Consider the following 19022-nt stretch of genomic DNA (forward strand, 5'->3'; position numbering starts at 1 on the left):
GCATACAACAACAGCTATCAGGCCACTATCGGTATGACACCTTACGAGGCTCTCTATGGGCGGAGGTGTAGATCTCCAATCAGCTGGTATGAGAGTGGTGAACAGAAAGAACTAGAACGTCAGACAGATCTAGTAGCAGATACCACAGCAGCTATACAGCAGATCCGCCAGAGGATAGAGACAGCGCAGAGCCGCCAGAAAAGCTATGCTGATACACGGCGCAGACCCTTAGAGTTTTCAGTTGGAGATACAGTATTTCTCCGAGTGGCTCCCATGACGGGAGTAATGCGTTTTGGGAAGAAGGGCAAACTAAGTCCCAGATATGTGGGACCATACCTTATCACTAGAAGAGTTGGCAAGGTAGCATATGAGCTAGAGCTACCACAGGAGATGTCAGGCATCCATAATGTATTTCATGTCTCCATGCTGAAGAAGCATATCCCAGATGCCACCTAGGTGATTGAGCCCCAGTCGGTACCAGTCCGCGAAGACCTCAACTATGACAGTCGGTTTATTCAGATAATAGACCGAGCAGTTAAGAAATTACAGAACAAGGAGGTACCATTAGTAAAAGTTATTTGACAAAATCACACAGCAGAAGAGGAAACTTGGGAGACAGAAGCTAGTATGAGACAGAAGTACCCAGAGTTATCCTAAGTTCGAGGATGAACTTTTTATAAGGTATGGGGGATTGTAACGCCCGAAAATTCTCGAAATACTTTTATAAATATCCTAGTATTTTTTTTGGATTTTTAGGATATTTTTACAGAATTTTTAGAGTAGCAGAAGTAGCAAAAATAAATAGAATCGTAAAATAACCTACATGGGAATTGAACCCGAGACCTATTGGGTCCAACGCCTTGTAGTGAACTCTAGTAACCAAGTGAACTCAATAGGGCCGTGCTGAAAGGAAAGGGGAACAATTTTATTTAAGTTAGAGTTGGGTGAATTAACTCCTTAATATAAATAGGGAATTAAGTGAGGAGTTTTAATTTTACCGTGACTTACCTCTTCTCCTCACCCTAGTCACGCCACCCCCTTCTCCTCTTCTTTCTCTCGGCGCACCAAGCCCCAAGGGCTAGGGTTCCGTCTCAAGGGTTCCAGGAGCACCTTTCGGCGACGACTCCGACACGAGGACGTTTCTCTCCGCAAGAAGAACGCGTGGACGCGAGAAAATCGTCTAGAAGATCGTCTCCACCGGAAATCTAGCGATCAGATCGTAAGGAAATCTAGCGCAGGATGTAAGAAACCCCTCACCTACAGTATAAGTAGCTTCCGTGTGAATTTTATGCTTCAGTTTAGTAGTATGTAGATTTTCGGCACAAAGGATGCGAATTAGCGCATACCAAGTGTTCGATTAAATTACTAGCACGGTTAAAATGCAACTTAAGCATTTTACTAGCTTAGCTAAATGCGATAGAAGCATTCATTCAGTATGTTTAGCTTTAGTATAGCTTATATGGGACTACGGTCCAATGGGTGGCCTCCCACAGTCGCCTCTAGGTTCAGATAATCTAGCTCTAGGTTCAGATAACCTAGAAATAACAATATAAGAAGAACTCAGCTATAATCAGTATTTTATTTTAGCAGTGGCACCGTACTGGATTAGATATCCATTGGGTTGGGCTCCCACAGTCGTCCCTAGGTTCAGATAACCTAGTAACCTTACTAAATTCGGGACTTGCAAACCCGGGTCTAGTTAGGGATGCGCGCATAGCACGTACAGATGCCGGGCCCATCAGCAACATGATTATTATTTTAATCTATTTATGGTAAATAGTTTTCAAAACTCACAAATCAGTTGTGTATACAGTTTAAATTCAGTTCTAATGTAGTTTTAGTTTTAGCTCAGTTTTTGTATCGGTTTAGTTTTCTATTGATACAATATGATAGCTTATGTTAGCACTTGTTGTCATGACCAGTTTGTTTGTATGCCATGCTATGCTTTTACCTGTTCAACATATATTTCAAATAGCATGTTTTAAAAACATAAATTGCATCGTATGCATGTTTTAGTGAGGTAGATGGTTTCTTATTACTAAGCGTAAAGCTTACAGATACTTCTTTCCTTATACTGCAGATAAAGGTAAAGGAAAGATGGATTAGCGGAGGCTGGAGGTCAATGCAATGAAGATGTGTGTGGGTGGAACCTGGAATAAAGACCTTGGAAGAACTAGAATATTCAAGAACTTAGTGCTTCTTATTATGTTACCCTTTGCCTATTTGGTTATCTAAATGCATGCAACTATAGAAAATCTACTTAGCTTGTTAGCAACCATGTTTAGAATGCTAGTTGTTTGCTATTAGAATGTTTTCCAGTTATTTTAGAACTTGTGTATGTGAGTTTGGCGTGAAACAGTGCTGAAATTAGAGTTTGTTGCAAAATCAGAAACCCCAATCGATCAGGGGATCGATTGGGGGCCCTCAATCGATCAGTGGATCGATTGGGAGCCTGGTTCCGCGAACAGTAAGCCTCTGGATCGATCAGCCGATCGATCCAATCGCATTCTGTCGCGAACAGTAAGCTCCTGGATCGATCAGTCGATCGATCCAGTCGCATTTTGTTGCGAACAGGGAGTTTGGGGATCGATCGTTCGATCGATTGGGGAAATCGCTCTCTCGAACAGAGAGCTCTGGAATCGATCAATGGATCGATTGGCCAGTCTGGATCGATCAGCCGATCGATCCAGAATATTAACCCGAGCACAGTAGACATCGGAATCGATCCACGGATCGATTCAACAGCTTGCAATCGATTGAGTTCAATCTGGATCGATTGGGAAGCTGGGTTTCGACCAAGAGACCTTGTAGTTCAGCTCCTTGACCATAGGGGATGCAGGATATGCCATGTATACCTTAGATTGCATCCCTTAGCACATGTAGAATAAAGAAATAGTATTAGTTTAGTAAAGTTTTAAATTAATCCAGTTTTCCGCACCTAGACTTAGTGATGGTCATGGAGATAGCTTAGCATAGTATAATGTGACGGTCCGGCCTTACAGCCTAGCCAGTAGAAGGCGGGTCGTTACAGAGTGGTATCAGAGCAAAATTCCATACTTCCACACACACACATTAGCATTGAACCTGCAGCTTCCAAGTAAGAATACCTCTCACTTTGTTATGTTTTTTGCTTTCATGTTTGAAGATCACTAAAGTATGCTTAGTTGTGATAGTAACTAACATGATAGTGATAGTAGTTATATACACATGATGCTTTAGTTATGTATGTCCCTTGTTCCTTTAGAAATGGCACGAGGACGCCCAGCTAGAAGGGCACCAGCTACTGAGCCCCAGCAGTCTAGCCTACAGCACCAGTAGCCCCAGCAGCAGAGGCAAAGAGAGAAGCCTATCTGATCCAGTGGCAGACAGTCAAGCCCGAGAACTTCTCAGGCACCAGTGAACCATGGGATGCTTAAGCCTGGTTCAAAACACTGGAGAGTACGATGGAGCTTCTGGACTGGCTAGAGTACGAAAAGGTGAAGTGCACCTCCTTCTGCTTGACAGGAGATACACGTATGTTGTGGGAGAGAATTAGAGCGAAGCGCCCAGTGAACCAGATGACATGGGCTGACTTCGAGAAAGAATTCTTCGAGGAGTTCTTTCACATGCGGGTCACAAACCGTCACTATGACGAGTTCACTGAGTTTCGTCAGGGCAACCTATCAGTTGAGGAAGCCATGAAGAAATTCAATAGACTGGCTCGTCTATGCCCCGAACTAGTCAACACAGAAAAAGAACGAGTCCGGTTGATGCTCAAGATGCTGAGGCCGGAAATAACAATGAACGTGGCTGGCGGCGTTCATAGGCCGCAAACCACCGAAGAACTAGTCAGCAGTGCTCTGACCACCGAGCACTACCAGAACAATATCAGACAGTAGAAGCAAGTCCTCTCAGAGTCCAAGGGTCAGGGAGGCTCAGGTACTCAGAAACACCAGGGCCACAGCTCCCACGGCTCTAATTGGAAAGGGAACTCCAGCAACAAACGCAAACCAGGGAGTTACCCAAATGGAGGACCAACCAACAAACAGCCTAGTTATCCCAAATGTGCTACTTGTGGGAAATTTCACCCAGGAGTTTGTCGTAAGGGCACATGAGGATGCTTTGAATGTGGACAGGAACGGCATATGGCTAAGCAATGCCCGAACAAGACAAGTCTTCCTCAACCACAGTCGATATAGTATGGAGGCTGGCCAGCACAGCTACATCAGATGCAGGCCGTTTTAGATGGTCCACATATCAGCCAGGGCAGACTAGAAGCCCCTCCCTCTATGACAAATGCAAGGATCTACTCCTTAACCAGAGAGGACGTAGCGAATGCCTCGACAGTTGTTACAGGTCAGATTAGTATTTTACAGCAAAGTGCAACTGTCTTATTCGATACTGGGGCAACCCATTCTTATGTATCTAGGGCATTTTCCGAAAAGTTAGCAATACCTCCAGAGGTACTCCGTGGTCAGTTTTTGACAACACTACCTTCAGGAGAAATTATGGCATCCACGCACTGGCTCAGAGCAGTGCCAGTCATTGTAGCAGACAGAGAACTCTTTTGTGATCTGATAGTGCTAGATATGACTGATTATGATGTCATATTTGGAATGGACTTCTTAATCAGATACGGTGCCTCTATCGAGTGCCGTAAACATAATATCATATTCCAACCCGAAGCAAGAGTACAATTTGAGTATAGTGGAGAACCAAAGAGAAAAGCGAAGAAATTTCTCTCAGCTCTGAAGGCACAGAAATTGTTAGATTCAGGATGTACGGGATTTTTAGCACATGTAGTCAATGCCAGTCAGGACAAGGACCAACAGCTAACAGAGGTCCGAGTCGTATGTGACTTCCCAGCAGTCTTCCCTGAAGAGTTACCAGGCCTAACACCAGACATGGAGATTGAATTTGAGATAGAACTCATTCCCGGTACGAATCCTATCTCCAAAGCGCCTTACCGCATGACTCCAGCAGAACTAAAGGAACTTCGTGAGCAACTACAGGAGCTGCTTGACAAGAGCTTCATACGTCCTAGTCACTCACCATGGGGAGCGCCTGTATTGTTTGTGAAGAAGAAGGACGGGAGCATGCGCCTGCGTATAGATTGCCGAGCATTGAATCAAGTCACCATCAAGAACAGGTATCCTTTTCCCAAAATAGATGACCTGTTCGATAAGCTAAAGGGAGTAGCAGTGTTCTCTAAGATAGACCTCAGATCAGGTTATCATCAGGTGAAAGTTAAAGAAGGAGATATACCTAAGACAGCATTCAGGATTAGATACGGACACTACGAGTTCGTAGTCATGCCCTTTGGCGTGACAAATGCTCCAGCTACTTTCATGGACCTCATGAATAGAGTATTCAGGGACTACCTAGATAGATTTGTGATCATGTTTATCGATGACATCCTTATCTATTCAGGAACTCAGGAAGAACACGCAGAGCACCTGAGAATAGTATTGCAGACCCTGCAGCAGAACCAGTTGTACGGCAAGTTCACGAAATATGAATTTTGGTTAGATCAGGTGTCCTTCCTGGGTCACATCATCTCAAAGGATGATATCATGGTAGACCCCAGTAAAATAGAAGCTGTGAGTAAATGGAAAAGACCCAAGAACGCTAGTGAGATCAGGAGCTTTTTGGGACTAGCAGGTTATTACAGAAAGTTTGTAGAGGACTTCTCCAGAATAGCCTCCCCACTGACAGCTCTTACCAGAAAGAACAAAAAATTTCAGTGGTCAGAGGACTGTGAGAACAGCTTCAGCGAGTTAAAAAGGAGATTGACCAGTGCACCTATTTTGACTCTACCAGAAAACACAGATAGCTTTGACATTTACAGTGATGCCTCTAAATTGGGACTAGGAGCAGTACTGATGCAAGAAGGTAAGGTGATTGCCTATGCCTCCAGACAACTCAAGGAATATGAGAAGAATTACCCTACTCATGACCTTGAGCTTGCAGCAGTAGTTTTGCTCTCAAAATTTGGAGACATTACTTGTATGGAGCTCAGTGCAGAGTGTATACAGATCATCAGAGTCTGAAGTACTTCTTCACTCAGAAGGATCTGAATATGCGACAGCATAGATGACTAGAGCTGGTTAAAGACTACGACATAGACATCCTCTACCACCCAGGAAAAGCTAATAAGGTAGCAGACGCACTTAGCAGAAAGTCCGATGCTACCTTACTATCCCTAGCAGCCATGTCACCGCCCCTACAGAAAGAGATTACAGATTTTGGTCTCGAACTTATAGTGGGACAGCTCTCTACTATGACATTAGCATCTAACCTGCTTGGTGACATTCAGACAGCTCAAGAGCAGGATCCTGAAATTCAGAAAATCAAGCAAGGGTTAGCAGAATCAGAAAGTAGAGAATTCAGAGTGTCCGATAGTGGGGTGTTGTATCTTGGTGACAGACTCTGTGTTCCAGATCAGGAGGAACTACGGAGGAAGATCTTACACGAGGCTCACAGGACTCCTTATGCGATGCATCCGGGTTCCACCAAGATGTACCAAGATCTAAAGAAATGTTTTTGGTGGCCCGGGATGAAAAGAGATATCGCTAGATATGTTAGTACCTGTCTGACTTGCCAGAGAGTCAAGGCAGAACATCAGAGACCAGGAGGAGTTCTACAGCCTATCCAGATCCCAGAATGGAAGTGGGAAGATATTTTAAATAGGAGATAAGTAGGTTAGGTTAAGATTAAGATTATAAATTAAGTAAATTAAATAAGATGTTAATTTCAGATTATTAAATTAAGTTGAAATTTAAGTTAAGTAACATAGATTAGAAATAATTTAATTTTAATTTTAATTTTAATATAAGTTTAGTTTTAAATTAAGTTTTAAGTTTAATTTAATTTGTAGTTTAATTTCAATTTTAAGTTAATTTAAGATAATTTAATTTATTTTAATCTAAGTTTACCAAATTTAAATTAATTTAATTTTAATTTAAATTTTAAGTTAAATTTAAGTTTAAGTTTAAATTTAATTTTAAGCTTAATTTTTAATTTTTAAGTTTTAAGTTTTAAGTTTTAAGTTTTAAGTTTTAAGTTTAAGTTTTAAGTTTTAAGTTTTAAGTTTAAGTTTTAATTTAATCTTTAATTTTAAGTTTAAGTTTTAATTCAAGCTTTAGTTTCAAGTTTAAATTTTTAATTTTAAATTTAAAGTTATATTTTAAAGTTAAATTTTAATGTTAATATTTTTAACCCTAATATTTTAATTCTTAAGTTAAATAAATTTTTAAAATAAATTTAAAGTTAAATTAATTTTTATAATAATTTTTTAAGTTAAAAAAAGTTTTAAAATTATTCATAAGTTAAAATAAAATTTTTAAAATAATTTTAAAAAAATATTTTTATGTTAATTTTAAAATAAATTTTTAAGTTAAAATAATTTTAAAATAATTTTTAAATTAAGAAATTTTAAAATATTATTCAATTTAAAATAATTTTAGGATATTGTTTTTTTAAAATAATTTTTAAGTTAAAATAATTTATTTAACATAAAATATTATTTTTTATTTTAAAATAATCTTTGGGTTTAAAATATGTTTTAAGATAGATTTTTAAGTCAAATTTAAAATAATTTTAAAAATAGATTTTTAAGATAATTTTGAATAATTTTTAAAAGTGATTTTTAAGTTTATTTTAAAATAATTGAAATAAAATATTTTTAATTAATTTTAAAATAATTTTTAAAATAGATTTTTTAAGTTAATTTTGAAATAATTTTTAAAATAGATTTTTAAGTTAAAAATAATTTTTAAAATAGATTGTTAAATTAAAAATAATGTTAAAACTAGATTTTTGAGTTAAAATAATTTTTAAAATAATGTTTTAATTTAAAGTAATTTTTAAAATAAATTTAATTCTTAAACAATTTTTAAATTAAAATTTTATGCTAACATAATTTTTAGAATAATTGGTAAGTTAAAATAATTTTTAAAATAATTTTTATGTTAAAATAATTTTAAAAATAATTTTTTTTGCTAACATAATTTTTAGAATAATATTTAAGTTAAATAATATTTAAATTAATTTTTATGTTAACATAATTTTTTATGTTAAAATAATTTTTATGTTAAAATAATTTTTACAATAAATTTTTATGCTAACATAATTTTTTAATATAACTTTTAAGTTAAAATAATTTTAAAAATATATTTTAGGCTAAAATAGTTAAATTTTAAAATAATTTTTAGGTTAAAATAATAATGTTTCGGTTTAAAAAATTTTAAGTCTAAATAATTTTTAAAATAATTTTTTGGCTAAACTAATTTTTAGGTTAAAAAAATTGTTAAAATAATTTTTTGGTCGCAATACTTTTTAAAATTAAATTAATTTTTAAAGTAATTTTTAGGTGAAATTAATTTTTAAAATAAGTTTTAAATTAAATTATTTTTTTAAAAAATAATTTTTAAAATAATTTGAAATTGAATTTTTTAATTTAGTTTTACATTTATTTTATTTTGTTTAGTTTAATCTAATTTAATTTTATATTTAATTTAATTGATTTAATTTAAATTTATTTTAATTTTAATTTTTCTTTAATTTAATTTTAATTTTAATTTTAATTTTAATTTAATTTAATTTAATTTAGTTTTATTTTAATTTATTTAATATAATGCTAATTTAATTTATTCAATTTAATTAAAATTTAATATTTATTTTTATTTAATTTAATTTTTTTATAATTTTAATTTAATTTAATTTATTTTATTTAATTTGAATTTAATTTTATTTTAATTTTTATTTTAATTTAATTAATTTAATTTTAGTTCTAGTTTAATTTAATTTAATTTTTTTAATATAATTTAAAATTAATATAATTTTAATTTAATTGATTAAATTTAATTAATTTAATTTAATTTTATTAATTTAATTTAAATAGAAATTTAATTGAATTGAAATGAATTTAATTTATTTAATAATATTTAAATTTAATATAATTTTAATTTAATTTATTTAATCTAATTTAAATTTAGTATAATTTTAATTTAATTTATTTTATCTTTGATTTAATTTAATTTATTTAATCTAATTTAAATTTAATATAATTTTAATTTATTTTATTTAATTAATTAATTTTTTATTTTAGTTTAATTTAATTTACATTTAGTTTAATTTGATTTGATTTGAGTTGATTTGATTCGATTAAATTCAATTGAATTGAATTGAATTGAATTTTATTTAATTACTTTTTGTCCTTAGTCATCTCACCTGATCTAAATTTTCAATCTGGGAATCCTATATTTTTATTAGATGAGTTAGATTCAGTTACAGGGTTTGATTTAACTTTATGTTAGATTCAGGTTTAGCTTTGGGCTTAGCAAACAGACTTTCTTTAGATAAACTTCTGGCTATAGTGAGTCACTTGGACATCATTAGAGTAACCATGCCTTTGAGATTTTTCAAATAGTACTATCCACTGGACTTATTATAAAACCATGGTCTAACTAGTTATGATCCGTAAGGGGTAGCTTCGGTTAGTTCCACTAAGCCAAATGCACCAGATCGAAGTCATATCTTCCTAGACATCCATAAACAGAGTTTTCCTAACGTACTATCATCCAGAACTTCACCAGTACTGTAGGTCAAATTATACTTTGTCCCTTTTTACTCTAATCCTAATTACCTTGTTGGGTAGGTTATTTTTGGAGGTATCAGCTATTTTGGAGCCTCCCCTAAATTATTGATTTTCCTTTTAAGATTTGTAATTTGTAATTTAAATTTAAGTTTTTAATTTTGAATTAATTAAATTAGTCAAATTTTCCTTCTTTAAAGGAGTGTATTTAATATTTAAATTTTCTTTCAATTTTAATTTTATTAAGTTAATTGAATTGTCTTTCTTTAATAGATTATTATTAATGTTTAAGTTTTTATTAGTTTTTAAATTTGAATTGATTAAACTGTTTGAATTATATTTCTTTAAAGGTTTATCTCTTGATTTTTTATTAACTATTAATTTTGAATTTATTAAATTCAGTTTTGGTTTTATTGAAATGTTTGAATTTATCCTTCTATTTTCTTTGCCTTTTAAGTTTATATTATTAGTTGAATTTATTAGATTAGTCTTATATTTAAAATTTAATCTTTTGTTAATTAAATTATCTTGGTTTTGTATAGAATTTTCTAGATTGATATTGTCTAGATTATTAAATACTTTATTAAGGTATTTATTGATTTTATCTAAATCTATTTCGTTATTTTTAAGTCTTAAATTTGAATTTATTTTAATGTTTGAATTAATTATTTTTGAATTTTTACTTAGTTTTGGATTTTTTGAATTATTTGAATTGATTTGGTCATTATTCTGTTTGACCAAGTCAAGGTTGATGCTGATTTGATTAAAGTCTTGATTAACTTGATCAGAATCTAGATTATTTTATGGTTTTGAACTTGAATCATGCAAATTTAGATTTGTTTTATCAGATAATATACTAGGGGTATTTTGCATGTATTGTCAAGTACATTATTTTCACGTATATTTTCAGAAATATCTAAATCAACATGCATATTTTTTAAACTACTACTAGCAGGGGTATTTTGATAAATATTACTAACGTTGAGCACATCCCCTAATTCGGTAGGCTCTTCCGTTGGATTTGACTCGAGTCTGGATTCAATTTTGATTTGATCATCTAACTCTAGTGGCTCCTTGTGAAGGTTGGTCAGGTAAGTCCAAAACACGTGTGCATCCTTGATCCTTGACCTTTCCTATCCTGCAAGTAACTTTGTTAGGTAATAAATCTAAAACTAACTTTATTACCTTTTGGTTTGCTTCCGAGTTTTGTGTTGATCTTCTCAGTGCCAAGCCACCATCGAAGTCGTTCATGAGTATAAAAGTTTCTATCTGCATCCTCTACAAATTGAATTCATGTCTCTTGTACATCTCATATGGAGGTGGTTCATGAATGCTTCGTCCTACGACTTGAGCCATTAAACACTGAAGATAGAAAACTAAAAAGAGGTGCCAAAACTTGGTATTGGATTAGTAGTGTTGGAGAAAAAAATATAATATTTCACTAATTTAAAAAATAATAATAAAATATTAATAAAAAAAATATTATTTCAAATTTTGGTAAATGCGATATTTTGCTAATACTAACCAATGGTGAAAATATGATAATGACTTTTTGAAAAATAATTTTGGAGGAAAAAAACAAAAGGTGTCAGGATATTTTTTAAATACAAACGATATCTATTTTTCTTTTAAAAAGAATCCCCCTTTGCTCGATTGGTGGTTCCACCAAATCAAAGTAGTACCTGCTCTGATACCACTTGTTGGATGATGAAAACGCTAGAGGGGGGGGGGTGAATAGCGATCGTCGAGAATTCGAAAATCAATTCGAGTACACACCGGAAATAACAAAAGTAAGGACAATGCTAACACAACCAATTTTATTTGGTTCGGAGCCTTGGTCGACTCCTACTCCAAGGCCCACACTCGTCGAATACTTTCGTTTGGCAATTCACTAGCAATTCGCAAAAAGGATTACAAAGATAAGTACACGAACTGTTTTAAAAGAAATACCAACAACAATTAAAAAATACTTGAGTCACAGGTTGTTGGAGTAGCTTCGCAGCATCACAGGAGCAGAGCGCAACAGAGCAGTTGTGGAAAGAGGTTGTTCTATCTAGCTCTGGAGGAAGGCTCCTTTTATAGGAGTGCTCCGAGCGCCCTGATCCCTTCCGGGCGCCTGGACCTTGACGTCATCCCGACCAATCAATTATGAAGTTATTTGAGAAATAATCAATTATGGAGTTAATGTAAAATATGACACCCAAATAATAAATAAATAATAAGGTTATTTGAGAAATAATCTTATTGGATTTTTCAAAATTTTTAGAAATTTTCTGAGATTTAATTGGAGCTTGTATGACGTATTTTAAGGGGATCAATTATGGGGTTGTAAGAAAGCCTGTTTGAAAATATCAAAAAATAAGAGTTGATTGAGGTAGTTAACCTAGGGTTTAATTGAGAATCCCTAAGTTATATATAATTTGTTCCCTTTATTATTTGTGCCCGAGCTCTGACATCGTCGAACACTTCTCATTTCCTCCCGAGCCTTTTTCTTGCGACTCTCCCTCGGAAGATCGCCGACCCAACGGAGCAGTAGTAGCCGGCGTCAATCGACTCTCCGTCTGCTGAGCAACCCATCTTCTTCATCTATCGAGAGCGCTTGGCTGTGCGGGTTGTTTCTTAGCAGATCCGAGCCCTAGTGTCGATTTTCCCTCGTCGCACCTGCGCTCCACAACTTCGACCACCGGAACTATTTGTCCCAGCCAACCACCGCTGGAGACCAAACCCTCTCACTCCAAGCCTTCTCCTCGATTGGGTGCTCGGTTCCGATTGGGTCTTGGTCACTGATGGCAAGCTTCAGCTTTCAGATCTTCTACTCCGATTGGTACTGGACTGCCCCGATTCAAGTTGATTCTCCTTCCTTCCTCAACGTCGATCCACCGCCACTTCCTCTGTCGTCTTCGTATCTGCTGCGGTCGACCCCTCCTAGTGCCGACACCATTGCCATCGCCATAGCCAAATGGTACTGGTGTATGTGATCTCCAACGGTAGCGGCCACACATCGATCCCATCGTTGCCTTCGGAGCTTTATCGCTACCCTAGCTTGGATCAACGCAGCCTTGCTCTCTTCCTCACTCAATTACTTGGTGGTCGGATGATCTAGTAATGGAGAGGAGTCTGCCGGTAATATATTGAGATTCTGCTAGCACTATTCACCGGCAATCCACAGTGCCAGCCATCCAGTTCCAGCTGTGAGCATCTTTAGTAATGAGCTACCAGCAACTCACTTGAGATTGGGTAAGTGTTAGTTTATAGGTCGAAGTCAAGCTCGATTTGGATTTCAAGGTTAATTAATAGGATTCATTGTTTGGATTGTTAGGTTCGCAAGGGAAGGAGTTAGCGAACAGTAGTGGATCGTTGTTGTTGGTTGTGAGCCACATTCAGAGACACCTAGTTGCTAGACTTGGGGGTAAGTCATGTTGAGATTTGATTTCTTTTTTACATTAGATTTGATAAATGAATTGATGATAGGGTTGAGTTAGTGGAGATATGAAGTTGTCTGTATTCATGGATTAAATTATTGTTTATTTGATTATGGTGCTAGGTTTGGTTATATATGGGTTACTTAATATGAATGCGAATTGGAAGATGAAACAATCGGTTTGATTGAGGATTAGTGGTTTTTGTTGGATGATATGATTAAACTTAAATTAATCAATTGGATGAATTAAGTATGTTGGATTTATATTGAATTGACTTGTTGGTAATGGTTTGCTATATGTATCAATTAAAAGAGTTGATAAGGTTGGGTTAAATCTAAGTTAATAAATGGATTTGGGCGAATCGAGGTTCATGGTTGGATTAGGGGTTTTCCCTAATTAAGTTGGGTTGGGTTTAGCTAGTTGTTGTTTATGAAATTAGCTAAATTATACGTCACGTGATTTGTTGGACGATGATTCGAGGCGAGCATCACGATGTGGGTTTTATTCTTATACGATCAACGGATAAAGGCGGGTACTTCTTACTTTATCTCTTTAGTACATTGATCTTAGTGCATGAGCTATATTTTCGGATAGTTCCTGTATTTATCTTGACTCCACTCGTATTTTTCCTGTGCTTGATACTTATCCACTAAATCTTTGAGAAACTCGTTGTTATGTCTATACAGTCTCTCGTTGCTATCTATGATATTTAACAGATAGCAAATACCATATACCAGATACTAGATATTAGATATTGGATATATGGATACTAGATACCATGTTTACTTGCTTTGAATGTTGTATGTTTACATACCTTACTAGCATGCTGGCTTCATGTAGCATACCTATTTTCTGTTTATATATATATGATGACTGCTGCATTTTACATATCATGTCATTGCATACATGCCGGCGACCATGTCTCCCTTGTGATTGAGAGGGTCGTTGGCCAGGGCCGCACACACGACCACTCATGGGTAGTGGTAGTTGGAGCGTGCCGCTTGTCCTGACGTGCTCCCACTAGCTCACTCATGGGTAGTGATTGTTGGAGTTGCGAGCAGTAGGGACCCCGCCGCAGATGTAGCTAGTTAACTACTATGCAACTGTCCTCTCGGTCACTCGAGAGTAGTGGTAGCTGGAGTGGTGTACAGTCTATCATTGTCCCGGCCTCTCGACCATACAGGGGTCATGGTACAAGGGGGTGGGCGGGAGTGACCATCAGTGCATACGCTGTTATTATTATACCTCATGATGTTGTTGCTTACTTATACTACTATTGCTTATTTATGCTGTTGTTGCTTACTTATGCTGATATGCTCACATAGGTTGAGATATATACCTGAGGTATGAGTTTAGACACTGGTTTACTTATTGGTAATATGTATATATCTCACATGTTACCCATGTAGTTATGAGCAGTACTGTAGCAGGTCTTTGCTACACCTGACTTTCTATACTAGCCTAGGATATGGTTTCATGTATTGACACTTATTATGATATCATTGTAGTATCTACTATTTCCCCCTACGAGATTGTATACCTTTGCATCTCTAGTTCTTTATTATGTTCATGCACTGTCTGTCTATTACCGACTGAGTCTTAGTACTCACCACCCCGTAAATTAGTTTATTTCGCCAGGTAGCAGGTAAAGGACTTATGGAGTCGCTTGGAGAACCTGTCCGCCAGTCTCACGTCATATCTGAGGATGATCTTCTGGTTTTGGTTTACTTTGCTATTTGTGTTTTGGTTTTGTGATCTTTGTATTGTAATCATTCGATGTCGACTTGGAGTTTTGTCTTGTGATATCTTGTATTGGTTTGGTAATGTTGTGTCAAGCCGAGCCGACTCGTAGTTAGTTGTTTTGTTCGTTTCATGTTTATTATTTTGTGATTTCCGCTGTACTATGTTTCAGCCGAGTAGGCTGCATTATTAACTGCGTGGTTATGCTATGTTTTAGCCATGTGGGTTGCATTATTAACTGTGTGGTTGTGTGTATATTCCAGCCGTATGTGGCTAATGTATTTTGTATGTATGTATGCCTCAGATTGTCACCGGTACAGGGGAGATGTTGTCGAAATTCTTTTTCGGTAGGGATTCCTTTGGGGGCGTGACAGTCGGAGTAGTTTCACAGCGTCGCAGGAGCAGAGCGCAACAGAGCAGTTGTGGAAAGAGGTTGTTCTCTCTAGCTCTGGAGGAAGGCTCCTTTTATAGGAGTGCTTCGGCGCCCGAATCCCTTCAGAGCGCCCGAACCTTGACATCGACCAGGCCAATCAACGCGCTCCACGTTTGTGACGAGGATAAGTTTTGCCTTCCGGGAGCTTGTACCACCATTTTCCATAAAATCATTTTCCTGCAAGAAAATGTTAGTTCGAGGCAAAACAAAAGTTATACTACCTTGCAAAACAAAGTGTTAGTACAATTATAAAAAAAAAATAATAATTAAATTTTGTCTTCCCGAGACCAGAATCTAGTCACAATCTCAACTTAGATTTCCGTAATGGTTCTAAGTTGGATCGACGCCTAAGTTCCCTTACTGGGAATGCGTCCTCACCAAGTCACTCCCCTCTAGTAACTTATCTTAACTTACCTGCCAAACATCAGGTTAGCCCATCGATCTGTCTGAACTTCGTGCCAACTATCAGGTCAGCTTGCAACCTAGCTGGACTTCGTGCTAGACATTCGGTCAGCCCGTCGACTTGTCTGGACTTCGTGCCAGCTATCAGGTCAGCCCGTTGACCTAGTTGGACTTCGTGCCAAACATCCGGTCAGCCCATCGACCTTTCTGGATTTCGTGCCAACTATCTAGTCTGATCGTTGACCTAGCTAGGTTTCGTGTTAGATATCCGGTCAGTCCGTCGACCTATCTGGACTTCTCCTGCACACTCAATCAAAGTGTTAGATCACAAAAAAACCTAACTTAACTTACTTTGTCATTCATTAAAACATTAGTTAGACCGTTAGTGCTAACTGCACTAACAATTGTATTCTTGTTGTTGTGATTTATGAACAACTTACAACAAAAGCAAAACATTATATCCAAGGAAGATGAATAAACTAGCCATTTTCTATCATTTTTTCTCCATTTTGCAGTATTCGTTCATAATGCAATGCATAAAAATATCTACTAGCTTTATCTTTAGGAAACAAGATACCATTAATTCTAGTTGGACCCTTTTCCACTAAAAAATCTCTTAAATTTTGATCAATTTTTTCTTATTTTCTAGGATCATCAATATTCAAATGCGAAATAATCTCTTGATCTATAGTTTTAAGCTGAATATCAGAAATATTATCATTCTCTTCTTCATCCAGGTCATTCACAATTTCTTGTTTAATATCCATCATATTTTCAATCTTCTATTCCATAGTCATTTTGTTATTAATATTAAAGTATTTATTGATATCTCCCGCCTGACTATCAATAAGTGTTTCTTCTCTTCTCTTTGTTTTATTTTTCTTTTTTGAATTCAGATAAATATTTTGGAGGCATGATTATATATTATACCTAAATAATATTAAAAATCAATGTGTAAGAAAATAAATAAATAATAAGAAGGGAAAAGAGAACAAGTTTAAAGGATAAAAAGAAAAAGAAAAGAGAGCTAAAGAAAGATAAGGAAAAAAACATGTTTAGGGTAGAAAAGAAGGGAATTTTACTTGAGGGCTTTCATCATTGTTTGTAGTTTGGGAAGAACTCTGTGTCTTTGGCTATGCCAGATTGGTCCACTTCACTTCCCCTGCAGGTTTCGGACAATATAAGGACAATAAGCACTTGGAAAAGAACGCATCCAAATTAAAAAAGCTCAATTCGTAGTGTGAGGTAGACACAATTTTGTGAGGGATATCTATCAAAAGTATATCTAATTCAAAGTAAAGAAATGCTCACTAACATCCATTCAATCCATCATAAAGGGAACAAAAGGAAGTCCTAATTAGAAATAAAGAAACACTCACTAATGTGGCCAACTCTTTTTGCTCTCAAAACTAACCATAAATTTAAAGACATAGCAACCGACTATAGTTGCACTCATAACTAGTCATGAAAATTTTATGCTGCTACAATTCAAGTGTAGCATAGGGATCCTGTTCATTGCTTGTTTTTTACCTCGGAGGTTAATTCAATTAGGTTTTCCTTTACAATGACAAGTGAGCATAAAATGACATCAAAATGGTAGGTTAGAGCCAAAGAGCTAAGTTCAAATAGATGAACAGGAAGAAAACAACTACTTAGATCTAAAATAGTCATCTTATTGTATCTCCTACTTCAGTGAGTTCACAATCAAATTTTATGAGTCAACATTCTCGTACTTAGAGCCAAACTAGTCTAACGAAATTATTTTGGGCACAAGCAATTGACCAATTATTTCTAGAAAATTTATCAATTTATCTTTATTTTTGGTATATTTAGTATTTAATGCAATGAGCATTAGTGATCAGTTATGCAAGACCCAATTGAATTGTTAGATGTGGATTTGCTTATTAGATTTCTCATGCTCTTTCAACGAAGGAGGTGTAGAATCTTTTTTCCAGCTCGCTTTCAGATGCAAAAAGCTAACTAATTTAATGATACAAACTAATTGAATCAAATTGGATGAAGTTAATAGGAATTAAGGAGTAGGAGCATAGCGGTAGAAGAGAACAAGAAAAATTAACTTTGCTTTTGTCTCCCTCTCACCTTTTTCCTTACTTTTGTAATCGGGCAAAACACACAACAATTCAAAATCAAGAGTACTAATGTCGCATGCAAGAAGAGCAAAGTTGATCAGAAATAAAAGCTGCACAGATCAAACAAAAACTTACCAAAATGAAAGATTAATCAAAGAGGTTGGCAGACTTCTATCGTCGACAGTGTAGAAAACTAGAAACGACCACCCTTGAAGAGGAGAGCTCACGGTAAAATTAGGGCGAGGATTGACATTTCGCGACGGCGAAATTAGGGCGAGGATTGGCACAGCGACACTTTGCGACGACAAAATTAAGGTGAGGATCGGGTGATCAGCACAGCGGAACTTCACAATTACAAATTTAGGGTGAGGATCAAGCAATCAGCAGAGGAGCACTTCGCAAGTTGCGATGGCAAAATTAGGGAGAGGAATCGATGATGCAAGTTTCATTAAAATTAAAATATAAATATTAAATTACATAATACATTAATAATATTTGGGTCCCTCTTGGAATTGGTCTTGAGGCGAGCGCCTCGTGGGCCTCACCTCAGGTCTGGGCCTGATTATGATGATATATAAATTTTGAATTTGAATTACACATTTTAAATAAATATTAGCAATGATTTGCAATGTCTTTCTAAATTATTCTAAATGACATTTATTAATTATCTTAGATATATGAATGGCATTTGTAATGTCATAAATCAGTTAAGGTGACATTTTAAAATAACCTTATAAAATATCTTTACTGATATTTAAATTTATCCTTATTACGATAATAATACCACATATATAAATGTCCTTAAAACATAATTTTTTCTTGGCATTTTTTATTGTCATTATATCCCCAAAATTAAGACATTCTTGAAATTAGTATTGATATTTTATAATGACATTATAAAAATATCAGGAATACTATAGGGCCTAAGATGACATCACTTTATAAGACGTTTATCGGTGATGTTACCATAACTTTAATATCACTAAAAGTATACTATAAGAGTGTTTAAGTGTGCCCTTAAAGAGCATTTTTCTTATAGTGATGCCCGATCCCTCCACTTGGTCCCTCATCCTTCCTCACATCAAATACATAGTTGTTCTCTTTCGCATGCCCGATCACCGGGGTTGACCCTCCTACCTTCATTGCTTCAAGAGTCATTTGATCATTAACGAACTTGACCATCTTCCTATCACCTTGGAGTACCCCAATCTCCTTCCAAATGCGTGCCTCAGTGGGTGGGAGGACGTCATCGAGAACTATATTGATTGCTAACAAAATTAGGAAGAGCGAGCCCAGTAAGAACTTAGAACACACCAAAGCCATGATGATTGAGGAGGAGGAGGAGGAGGAGGTAGGCAAAG

Source organism: Zingiber officinale, chromosome 1B, assembly GCF_018446385.1.
Source record: "Zingiber officinale cultivar Zhangliang chromosome 1B, Zo_v1.1, whole genome shotgun sequence".
Classification (NCBI taxonomy): Eukaryota; Viridiplantae; Streptophyta; class Magnoliopsida; order Zingiberales; family Zingiberaceae; genus Zingiber; species Zingiber officinale.